A 13,168-nucleotide genomic window follows, 5' to 3' on the forward strand; every position below is an offset into this window, starting at 1 on the left:
TAAGAGCTCAGAGAAAAGATTCCATGGGCCTGGTTCTGAACTTTTGAGGAGGTCAGTGTTCAGCTGCTGATATGGCTAGTTCTGGGAGTACAGAAAGAAGTTGGGGGCTGGAACCAGTTGCTGCTATCAGCAATTGTAAGAAGTCCCTTCACTCCTCTTCTTCCTTTCAAATCTTCATTTAGTACCTCCATTGGCAAAGCCTAACAGGGAGCTCCTGGCAGAAGAGTAGCTTAGTATAGTTGCAGTCTCAGCTCCAGCACCATAGATCAGAGGCTAGCATGGTGGTTTTGAAGTTGAGAATCAGTGAGTAAACCTGCACAGATAGACTAGGTTAAAATACAGTAATTTAAATAGGGAATCCTGTCCTTACCTTGCCTGTTCAAAAAGCAGTTATTGATTATCATGTGTGGCTGTCCCTATGCTAATGATTATGTATAGAAAAATGAACATGGTTTCTGGCCTTGGGGGATTTACGATCTGAATGGGGATGATAAATAAATGACTGTACAGCGTGTTAAATGCAGTAACAGATGAGTGATGTGCTTTGAGAACCTAAAGGATATAGCAGCCTACATACCTCTTCTCTTCCTAGCTAAACTTAATGACTACTCTTTTTATTTTGTCTCTTGATCAAATCCAACTTCATTTTTTCTGACTCCTCTGGTCAGCCCAGTACCTATGAAAACTATTTCTGATATGCCTCAATTTTGTCATGTAATCATAATAATGATTAGTTAAGCATTTCTCTGTGTTGCATTTATCTGGATTATGAAGACTGTCTCTCTTCACTTTTAGCCTAGCCAAGTACTGTGCACATAAAAGATACTCAAGGAATATTTATTTTTGTAGTGGATAATGGGAATTAAAATATTGATCATTACCTTTGCAGCATTGTTTACTTCTTCCAAAGTCATAAAAAAATAGTTTGGGTAGAGTGTTATTTGATTTACAGATGTGAGAATTTAAAGAGTAAATCGTTAATTTAAACTGTGTAATACCAATAGCTGATTTAGAAATAGAACTTTGGGTTTCTAATGTGTTATATTCCAGAGCCAGCATCTTTGGCAGGGATTTCTTTTCTTTCTTTTTCTTTTTTTTTAAGTTAATCCTCATCTGAGGATATTTTTCCATAGATTTTTTTCGAGAGAGTGGAAGGGAGAGATAGATAGAAACATCACTGTGAGAAACATTGATTGGTTGCCTCCTGCATGAACCCAGACCAGGGTTGGGGAATCTGCAACCAAGGTACGTGCCCTTGACCTGAATCGACCCGGGACCCTTCAGTCCGCAGGATGACACTCTGTCTACTGAGCCAAACTGAGTAGGGCATGGGATTTCATTTGATGACTAACTAAAATCTTCTACCTCTTTTATTATAGCCTAATCTTCTAAAATCTCACAGTTATTTCTGGGGGGAAAGAAAAGACAGAAGTCCCTCATTTTATTTCCTAAAATTAGAAACATCATGTAGTTTCCTTTTATATTGTTCTTTTTAGTTGTCCACTCTTTATCTCCTTTTTTCTACTCCCTGTATTAATTACCACTCCCTCCATTAGCTATTGTAAAATGTTCAAACTGCAATACTTCATTTTGATTTCTTTTTAGACGTGTCCTGCTTGCTTCCCGCCGGCATACACACATTATGCTGATTTAACTTAAAACCAATTGATTTTTCACTTTAAAAAAGATGTATGCTTCTATGCCAGTAATTGCATTAAACCTCACTGTTTATACTATTTACTATATAGAGTCTAATTCAGTCTGGGACGTTGGTCTTGGAATCTAGCCAAACATTTTATAGAAGGTGTAGTGTTGAGTATAGTAGAAGGTAGGAGACTACATTACAGAAGGTGTAGTGTTGAGGATAGTAGAAAGTAGGAGACTTGGTTTCTAAGTCTGGTTCTACTACTAGCAAGAATGTTGGCTTTTCTGTTTTCTGTTAAAAAAACAACACCACCACACTTGGTGGATGAAGCAGTCATCATCGACATTCTAACTAAAAGAAACAACGCACAGCACAGCATCCACAGATCGAAGCAGCAGATCTCCAGGAAAAAGGAAAGCCTCTGGATGAATCTCTGATGAAAGCCCTTACAGGTCATCTCAAGGAAGTTGCTTTGGCTCTAAGAAACTCCAGCCCAGTTGGATACTGATGAACTCCCTGCTGCCATGAAGGGTCTTGGAACTGATAAAGACACTCTGAATGAAATTTTGGCATCAAGAACTAACAGAAATTAACAGAATCTATAGAGAAGTATTGAAGAGAGAACTGGCTAAAGACATTGCCTCAGACGCATCTGGGGATTATTAAAGGCTTTGCTTTCTCTTGTTAAGGATGACTAAGCTGAGGATCTTGACATAAATGAGGACTTGGCTGATTCAGATGCCAGGGCATTATATGAAGTAGGAGAAAGGAGAAAAGGGACGGATGTGAATGTGTTTAATACCATTCTTACCACCAGAAGCTGTCCCCACCTTTGCAGAGTGTTTCGGAAGTACACCAAATACAGTCAGTATGACATGAACCAAGTTCTGGAACTGGAGATGAAAGATGTCAAGAATTGCTTTACAGCTCTGGCTAGTGTGGCTCAGTTGGTTGAGTGTTGTCTTGTGCACCTAAAGGTCGCTGGTTCAATTTCCACTCGGGACACATGCCTGGGTTGTCAGTTTAATCCCTGGTCTGGATGTATATGTGAGGCAACTGATGGATACTTTTTTCTCTCTCCCCCTCTCCTTTCCTCTTGCTCTAAAAATCAATAAAAACATTTTTTTAAAAAAGGAATTGCTTTACAACTATTTGGAAATATGTCAGAAACCATCCAGTGTTCTTTGCTGAGAAGTTTCATCAAGCCATGAAGGATGTTGGAACATGTCATGAGACATTGGTCAGGATTATGCTTTTCTGTTCTGAAATTGACATGAATGATACTAAAACATGCTATCAGAGTTATATGGTATCTCTCTCTGCCAAGTCATCCTGGATGAAACCAAAGGAGATTATGAAAAAATTCTGTGGCTCTCTCTGGAGGACAGTAAACATTCCCTTGGTAATCGGAAGATTTTTTAAATCATGTAACTATCTTCATTCCATATTATAGACTTAAATAGGAAAGTTTCTTCAGCAGGGTTAGTCTAACTGCTGTCTGACAACTGTAGCCTATAAATCATTTTTATATTACAATTCTGCATAACAGAGATAGGCTTACTTAAAAAAATATACCCCAAACTATAAAACCCCATAAACAGGTGGTTCTAGTAACATTACCTGAGAAAGCTGTTTATGTAACAAAAAATAAAATGTTTTTACAGGAAAAAAAAATACCTTTGCTTACCTTACTGGTTATTTGTAAAGACATAAGAGGTGATGTAGGTAAAGAGGTTTTGTAAAGAGCAAAGCACATTATAAATATAAGGGCTGTATGTGAAGAGAGACAGACTGATTGATTGATTTATGACATGGATCCTGGGGCTAGTTTTGTGTCTATATCCAAATTTTTTATTTTTAATATTTAAAAGAAAGTTGTTGGGCCCTAGCTGATTTGGCTCAGTGGATAGAGTGTTGCCCTGCAGACCAAACGGTCCTGGGTTCGATTCTGGTCAAGGGCACATACCTGGGTTGTGGGCTCGATCCCCAGTAGGGGGCATGCAAGAGGCAACCGATCAGTGATTCTCATCCTTGATGTTTTTATCTCTCTCTCCCTCTCCCTCTCTGAAATCAATAAATATACTTAAGGAAGGAAGGAAGGAAGGAAGGAAGGAAGGAAGGAAGGAAGGAAGGAAGGAAGGAAGAGGGAGGGAAGGAAAAGAAAGTTGTTGGGGTGAAAATGATGTATGGGAGTAGTGGATGTTCTTTAATCCTACTTTTCCCAAGTCTGGTTATAGTGTAATATTCCCTCCCCCAACAGGTTTGAGGTGGTATCTCATTGTGGTTTGATTTGCATTTCCATGATGATTTCAGCATCTTTTTATGTACTTGTTGGCCATCTGTATGTCTTTGGAAAATGTCTGTGCAAATCTTCTGCCCATTTTTAAATCAGATTTTTTTCTGTTGAGTTGTATGAGTTCTTTACATATTTTGGATATTAGCCCCTTGTTATATATATGATATACAGTTATTTAATTCATTTAGTAGGTTGCCTTTTCTTTTTGTTGATGGTTTCCTTTGCTGTGTAAAAGCTTTTTAGTTTGATTCCATTTGTCTTGATTTCGTTGCTTTTGTTATAAAATATATGTGTATATTTAACTATAGTTTCATTGCTAATAAGATTTGGATGTGCATAAGGGCAGGTATTATTAGCAATTAATATATATTTAAAAATATATATCACCTAAAACATGCTCTTTTTATAAAGAGGTTTACATATATTGACTCACCAAAGTCATGTTGATTTCTAGTATATATGAGCTATGCCAAATTTTTGCAGCTTTCATGAACCTAAAATTTATGCTAATCTTTAGGTTTATAGAGCTGTAAGATTTCTTTCTATCCTTAAAGTTTTTGTTTTCAATTTCATGCTTCTTTTAAGACCCTGGCTTTTGAAATTGCAGAAGCTGCTTTTCCAGTTTTAAACTTTTGATCAGAGTTGCAGAAACCAGGCGACAAGAAAGTCCTGCAGAGAACAAAAAGAAGATTAAATTAGTTTACCTTTTGGAATTGAATCCCAGTCTTACTGCAACTATTTCCCATAGTAGTTGTTTTTCTTTTTTTATAAGAGAAAATCTACCCCATGTAACAGAGGGACACTAGAAACACATTCTTCACTCTTCTGTTCTTATCTATTGTTGTCTTAAAACTGTTAAAATCTGTGCTTATTGTAATATCGTAGTAATATTAATAATAGGAATTGAAAAATGGAGGGAACCCTGCCGCCCCACAAACTCCAAACAATTTTTACCTTCTAGAACATAACTTTTTCATAGCTGTAATTGTAGCATAGATGCAAATTAGTGGCTTCTTTCATCACTTTACCTTATAAGTATTACTAGTCATTGGATATGGTATTAATAATTACTACTTTTAATGATTGAAGAAATGTCATGTTGATTTGCAGCAAATGTCTCTATGCTAATGGCATTATTATTGTAGTAGTAATAATAATTGTATGTTTGGTGCAGTGGCTAAGGGCATGCCTTCTTAGTCAAACAGACCTGCGTTTGAGTTTTGCCTCTGACCTTTACTATGAGACCTTGAAGCAAGTTGCTTATTTATTTATATTTTGGCTTGATTCCTTATTTATTAAATGAGAGCAATTCTAGTACCTACTTCATAGAGTTATTAGGCTTAACCAAAATTTCAGAGAGGAAGGAAAGAGAGAGAAACATCAGTGGTGAGAGAGGATCATTGATCAGCCGCCTCCTGCATGTCCACTACTGGGAATCGAGCTTGCAACCCTGGCATGTGCCCTGACTGGGAATTGAACCGTGATCTCCTGTTCCTGGGTGGACACTCAACCACTGAGCCACACCAGCTGGTCAGAAGTTACCTATTATTAATAACAGTAGAGGCCTCTCGGCCTGGCTTGCAGGGATTGGGCAGAAACCGGCTCTCCCGACATCCCCCGAGGAGTCCCAGATTGTGAGAGGGCAGTTCTCGGGTGACGCACCCCCAGAATCAGGCTTCCTCCTCTCTGGTTCCGGTGTCTCACGCTAGAACCACAGCTGCCAAGTCACCGCAGCACAACAGCTCCTGCATTGAGTGTCTGCCCCCTGGTGGTCAGTGCACATCATAGCTACTGGTTGGATGGTCGCTTAGGTTTTTTTATATGTAGATAGATAATTTCCTAGGACTGGGATAACTCGGCGAAAGAATATGAATATGAATTTATATCTCTGGAAATAATTTGGCTGCTTATTAAAAGGGTTATTCCAGTTGCTGTTAGAATGAAGGCATCAGCTTTCAACTTTTTTTCTTAATCTAATTGTGTGTGTGTGTGTGTGTGTGTGTGTGTGTGTGTGTGTGTGAACTGCCTCACCACAAATTTTTCAGTAGATTATGCCCATGCCAGAAATGTAGACTCTGTTGGTGTTTGCATTTTCAGTGGTATAAGGCAGGGATGGGCAACCCCTGGCACACGTGCCAAACGTGGCACGCCAGTAACTTTTGCTGGCACGCGGAACCCTCTCTTATAATCTTCCATTTACAATTGTGAATCTTTGTTCTCAGTGATGAATTTTGTTAAGTCTTGTAATAGGAGTAGCCTGACGGATGAAAGTAGTAGCTCGTGCCTATCTCTGAAGGTCACGAAATATAAACCTGATGTAAAATCTCTGTCATCAGTGATGCAGCAGCAAAAGTCCCACTGATAATATCAAACGGAGTCATAAAGTTTTCTGTCGGACTATCAGTGTACATGTATACATTAAAAAAATAAATGTATTTTTCATCATCATATACTGTGTTTTTGTCGCTCGAATGAATTTTATTATTTCTTCAAGGTTCTTCACATACGTACACCTTAAGAGATATCAAGTAGGCGTAACATGTTCTCAAAAAATTAGGGTTGGCACGCAGAAGAATTTTGAGTCACAGATTTTGCTGGTTTTGGCACGCACTCACAAAAAGGTTGCCCACCCCTGGTATAAGGGAATGTTTCTGTGACTTCTTACATTGTTACCTGCTAAAGCTGACATGTGTTTATCAGCACCTCTGCTGCTTCTAACAGAAATCTACACTTGATGGGCATGTCTCTTCCTAGGAAAGGATGACAACCTCGGTATACCACTTTTCAAAAGTTAACTTCTGTTCTGGCATGTGGGGCTTTGGACTGCAAGTCTATAGTTACTAGATTTCTCTTTTTAGCTTTGTCATTAATGATACACTTATATAAATCTTAAAGCTTTAAGATGTAAAATACCTGTCAAATATAGAGATACTGATCTGTCTGTGTCATTAAATATGTAGATATTTTTTGGAGGCTAACCATGTGTGCTGATGGCATAGAGTCCACAGCAAATAAAACTGGTTATTGCTGCCATATCAATATGCTTTCTTCTTTGCAGTTTCTTATAATCTGGGTAGGGATGTGAAATGAAGTTGGTAGCCTCCCTTGCTCTAATTAGGAACTCAGAATTTTTCTGCTTTGCTCAGGAAATGACCATTGTTCTTTGTGTCTCTTGGTCTTAGGGCACTGGGAGAATTAAAAGTTGTCCCTCTCTAAGAATGTAGTTAGTTTTTGGTATAGAGTTAGTGTGTATTCAGAGCTGAGAGCCTAAATTATGCCAAAGTCTGAGGTCTAAACTATTGAGTCAGTAGTTTGTAGGCCGCTAGATTCAAATACTGGGATGAAGGCAATATACTAGAAACCCCTTAGGCAAGCAGGGATTAAGACAGTCTTAGAAGTTACAAAATTTAGACTGGCAGATGAGAATCAGAAGTAAAGCACCAGTGTAAGGAATGTCTTGTCAGAGAGGCAGATGAGTTAGAATTCAGGAAATCAGCAAAAACAGAAAGTTCTGACCAACTGGGACAAAAAATGAAAACACAAGAGAAACAACTCCCACTCCCAGATGTACATTCTCTAGCATCAGTATACAGTTCAGAAAAAGATCTATTGCTAACTTACTATTTAAAAAAATATATATGCAAACAAGCCAGATGGACGTGGAGATGTATAGTTTCAGCAATTTTCTTGAAGACAAGGTGCAGAAACCCTTGGCTTTGGCTTTTGAATGATAGATGTTTGAACTTTAATACACAATATGCCTCTTATTTTGAAAAGAAAGGATTGGAGGAAATGGATGACTGGCTGTGTTTGATTGGAGTATTCAAGTTAAAAGATGTTGCTAATGGTAGACTTTCTTAGGTCAAGAGAAAGGACCATCGTTAGGCATCGTAGAGGTAAGGATCTTTTTTATAGCAAGCTTTTGATCCACAAAATATTAGCGCTAAGAAGGGCTCTTGATGCTACTTAATGTAAAATTTTATTTACAAAGAAGGAAACCGGATCCTCAAATAAAGTGGTTAGCCCTAGTTCACCCAAGAATTTAGAAGCAGAGCTTTTTTACCACGTGCATGTATTTGTAGAAAACTTGTGGCTACTCCTATGTGAGTAACCAATATTCCTATTATCAAATTGTCTCCACCTAGTGGCAACAGTTATTTTGCAAGGCTGAGTATAAACATGGGAAAAACTGTTAGGGGTAACTTTATTGATCACTCTTTTTGAAGAAGAGTCAGCCTGGTGACAAATTGTGTTGCCTTTGCAAAGGGAAAAGAGGAGACAGTGTGCCTAATAACCTTATTTAAGGAATTTGTAAACTCTACAGTTACACGTGAATTGGCAGTACATTTATTACAGAACTTGGTGTGTTAAATTTGTATTTTAGAGTTTTCATACACACACACACACAGATATTATGTAAGCATATATATTATATAAGCATATGTATATTCACATGTATAATTTTTTCTCTTTGTTAAGATAGCATGGTGAATCAGTGGAGAGGAGATGAGCTAAACAATAACTGATAGGATCAAAATCAAGATGTTGGCAGGCCTGTATGCTTTCTGGAGTCTCTAGGGGAGAATTCATATCCTCTCCTAGCTTCCAGAGCCTGCCGTCACTTAGCTCATGGCTTCTTTCTCCAGCTTCATGCCAGCAGCATAGCATTTTTAGATTTATCTCTTCGACTACTATCCCTGCCCCTTCATCTCAACCCCTTCTCTCTTATTAGGACCCCCTTGTAATCACATTGGCCCAAACCCAGATAATCAACGATAACCTCCCTATCTCGAGTCTGAATTTAATCACACTGGCAAAGTCCTTTTTGCCATGTAAGGTAGCATATTCAAATTTTGAACATAGGATGTGGACACCTTTGGGGGCCCATTCAGCCTACCACTAAGTTGGAGACTTAATTCAGAAAGCCACCAAAAACTTACAGTTGGAATATTTTAGTGTGTTTTAAATTGATATATTATAGCCCAAAGTAAATTGGCTTTCATATAGTGAGTTATGATTGTTTATTCTCCCTCAGGAACAATCTTCAGTTTTCCTTTATTTTTAGATATGAGGTTGAATAGGATAGGCTGATTTGTCTCTTTTATTACAACAATTATATCTATCATATGTTCTTAACAGAATCCTATAAAATAGGTAAATTATTTTAACCTTAGAGGAATTTCATACTTTAATTTTTATAGTGTTTCTGAAGAGTAGTTGATATCACAAGGATGAGGTTCACCAGTAGATTTCTTTTTTAAAATTCTCTATTTTTTAAAGTATTTACATATGAATCCTTTTTCCCCCATTGACCTCTCCCCACTGGTCCCTGCTGCCCCCGCACATGCCCTCACCGCCCTACTGACTGTGTCCATGGGTTATGCTTATATGCATGCATACAAGTCCTTTGGTTGATCTCTCCCCCCGACCCCCCACAGGTTGGATGGTCTGTTCGATGCTTCTGTGTCTCTGGATCTGTTTTATTTCATCAGTTTATGTTGTTCATTATATTCCACACTAAAGGCTCAGTGCACAAAATTTGTGCACTCCGGGGGGGGGGCGTTCCCCCAGCCCGGCCTGCACCCTCTTGCAGTCCAGGAGCCCTCGGGGGATGTCCGACTGACGGCTTAGACCCGCTCCCCACGGTCGTCAGTCGGACATCCTTAGCGCTGCTGCAGAGAGGCAGGAGAGGCTCCCGCCATCGCCGCTGCTGCGGCCAGTCATGAGCCTGGCTTCTGGCTGAGTGGTGCTCCCCCTGTGGGAGCGCATTGACCACCAGGGGGCAGCTCCTATGTTGAGCGTCTGCCCCTTGGTCAGTGAGCGTCATAGCGACCAGTCATTCCGCCGTACAGTCTATTTGCATATTAGCCTTTTGTTATATAGGACTAGTAGCCCTACACACGAATCTGTGCGCCAGTAGCTCTCTGTGGGGCCTGGCCGCTCCACACCCACTGCCCAGAGGCTCTCCATGGCCCAGACGAGGCGACGAGGCAAGCATCCCCCACCCGGCCGCTCCATGCCACTGCCCAGAGGCCATCTGTGGCCTGAGTGGAACGCTTGCCTCATCGCTGCGGCAATGAAGCAAGCATTCTGCCAGGCCTCTCAAGCTGCCTGCTCTCAGCGGATCCGGCGGGGCTGAGAGGACTGGGCGCCACCATCTTATGGCTATGGGTGCCGCCATCTTTGTGACGGAGTGATGGTTAATTTGCCTATCACCCTAGATAGGATATGAGTGAGATCATGTGATACTTATCTTTCTGGCTTATTTCGCTTAGCATAATGCTGTCCAATAGCATTGCCGGTGAGTTGTTTTTGAGCTAAATGCAAATAACCCATAACACTGATATATGGTGGGATAATTTTGAATAGTACTCTTCCTATAACCTGTGGTTTAGTTAGCAAGCCCAGTTTCCTTTAATTCTTATTCTACATTTTCTTTTCACACTGCATGTTCTTTTCTCTTACAGTTTTGATTGCTATACGCTGAAATTTCCCATCAGAACCTTTCATGCTTCAGGTGTGTTTATGCTTCTGGGTTACCTGCATATACCCCAGATGCAACAAGCCCAAAACTGAAGTTAGTTTCTCATCCCTTTCTAGAACATGCATACCATTTTCTGTTTAAAAATATATAGAAAATTTTAAAAATATATTTTGCTATCTCACTTTAGATTTTTTTTTTCTTCTTTTTTTTTTTTTTTAGTAGTGATTACTAGACGGCAACAAGCTTGGCAGCTTGTGATTTTATTCTCCTTTTTTTTCTCATTTATTGTATCCCATGTATTTTACCTCCCAAGTGTTTTTCAGCTCTGCCCCTTCTAATTCATACTTATTATAAAAATGTAGGCATTTTTTCATTTGGATGATTGCACAGTTCTTTGACTAAATTTTGCTTCCATAGGTCCATCCTCCCCTGCTGCTGGAATTGATTTGTGTGTTTCAAATGTAAATCTGATTTTTTGTCATTCCACTGTGGATTTTCCCCAACACCTTTGCAAGTCATAGTAGGCCTCCCTAATCTGGTCCACCATTTAATTCTTCGGCCTCTGTTCTACTTCCAACCTCCCTCTTTTCTGTTAAGCTAAAAACAAGTGTTTATTTGGGGTCAAAAGAATTGCAATTCTGGAAATACTGATTCAGGCAAAGACCTAAAAAATGTCCTTATTACAGGGTGAGCACAAGGGGTTTTTATTAGAAAAGGAGGGAATAATTACATGAATAGAAGAAAGAAATTTCTATTGGTGCCAACAAACTGAGTTAATATTTTAGCTATACATGGCTGGTAACTGATTCTGTCTTCAAAAAGAATCCATAATCATCAGTTTTTGTGTTCAGAATGTCTGCTTTTCTGTTGGCTTTGCAAATGGTTGTTTGTAATACATTGTTGGTTTTGCCCAGTCCAAAGCTTATTTTGCCCAGTTCAAATATTCCAAAGGTTCAAGGCCCAAGGCATACAAAGTACTTCCTCTGGAAAGGCTTCTCTGGCTCCATTTTTAAATGGCTTCACTTATTTCAGCTTCTCACATTTCACTCATTTACACCCCATATTGAGTTGTGCCTTTGCTTATTATGTTGGTCCTTCTGGACTGCTTGCCTTTCCTTAGTTGGTTAACTTACACTTAACCTTAAACTCTCCTCTTCCAAGGGAGGAGTCTCTTTCTCTAGGAAGCCCTTTTCTGATTTCTGCTCCTCCATGTGACTACTTCTTTGTGCTTTTGTAGCATTTACAAATTGCATGGAAAACATGGTTCAGGGCCCACTAGCCAATAAACTCTTGGAGGGTCTCATTTCCTATCACATAGTAGCTCTCAATAAATGTTTCCTACTCAGTTGGTTGTCATTGTGAGTCTGTTAGCTTCTAATATGGGTAGACAGGGACAGAAGGAAAACAAGGCTGCTGCTGATAGAACTGATGTTGCCTAATATTAGACCTTGGTAGGTGTATCTGAAGCTTTGGGGAAAGACTGTATTGGGCCATTAAGAAAGTGTCTGCGTTGTGGAACAGGGGTTGAAGGAGTAGTGTTAGAATGAAATAGTGATGAGTGATGAGAAATATTATAAGAGGGCACCGATGATCTAGATTATCTAGGTCTGCATTTTAAGTGGTACTTTAAAAAATCTTAGAACATTTATTCTTCCTGTAACAATAACTTAATTATATAGAGGTTAAAAAACATTAAGTCTGTTACCAGTACTCAAAAACTTAATTAAGACTGGATAATGAAGCTCTGTAATTCACCTTTGAAATGTTTCTGCTCTGTGTTCCATGATGTGGAAAAAAATACAATCCAATTAGGAGTTGATTATATTATCTTTTTAAATAAAGAAGCTATTAGGTTAGAAAAAATAATTTAGATGAATATTCCAGTTGTTTAGTACAATGACAACTTTCAATAAAGAACACTTTGTCTTTAGATGCTTACAGAAATTAGTGTCTGTCTTACAGTTGTCACTTTAGATTACAAACTGCTGCAAGTGGTTTTCATGAGGTGATGCTGCAGGCAATGCTGTGATGGCAGTTGAATTGCTTACTCAGAATTTATCTTTGCTCCCTAGTTTGCCTAGTCTGACCAAAGGATAAAGGCCATACAGGGTTCTCTACACTTTACCCCAATATTCTTGATGATCAGAGAACAGTGTGCCTGGCCTATATGTATTATTTTAATCCCTTCAAAGATGGTATGTGGGAACTTAGTGTACTTTGTCCTGAATATAATTTCTATACAGTATTCATTTTCAAAAAAAATTGTTAGTCTTCTTAAAGCCTAAATTATAGGGTAGTTTTAGGAACCAAATTCTGTATGGTAGAATGATAAATATTTAAAAGCTATATTTATTCATATTATCCTGGAAGTAGACACAAAATTTCAGGGACAAGGATGGATAGATTATTATTACAGCAATAACTGCATCAGTTCCCCTTTGCCTGAGTTCTTCTCCCCACCCCCCATCACTCCGAAATCTATGCAGTAAGAGCTAGATGTTCATTTTTGTAGGCGAAGAACCTAAAAATATGAATCTGGGAGCTTGTGTAGTTGTTACCTCACCTCCTGAGGAAGGGAGAGAAATCCTTGCTCCCTAATGGAAACAAATTCTCCTTAGTTGAAAAGGAGGATACAATCTTTAGCATGTAAATGAACTTTTCTGGGCGGGGGTGGATATCAGAGAGGTCTTAAACTTTAAGGCCCCTGGAATGTCTCCATACTCTCATCCCTCCTGAAATATAA

General features: G+C 39.0%; 1 pseudogene; it reads left to right on the forward strand.

Moving 5' to 3' along the window:
- The first annotated feature begins 1,902 nt into the window (after positions 1 to 1,902).
- LOC102250570 lies at positions 1,903 to 3,319 on the forward strand (annotated as a pseudogene).
- The last annotated feature ends 9,849 nt before the right edge of the window (positions 3,320 to 13,168 follow it).

Source organism: Myotis brandtii, unplaced genomic scaffold (assembly GCF_000412655.1).
Source record: "Myotis brandtii unplaced genomic scaffold, ASM41265v1 scaffold104, whole genome shotgun sequence".
In the NCBI taxonomy this organism is placed as follows: domain Eukaryota; kingdom Metazoa; phylum Chordata; class Mammalia; order Chiroptera; family Vespertilionidae; genus Myotis; species Myotis brandtii.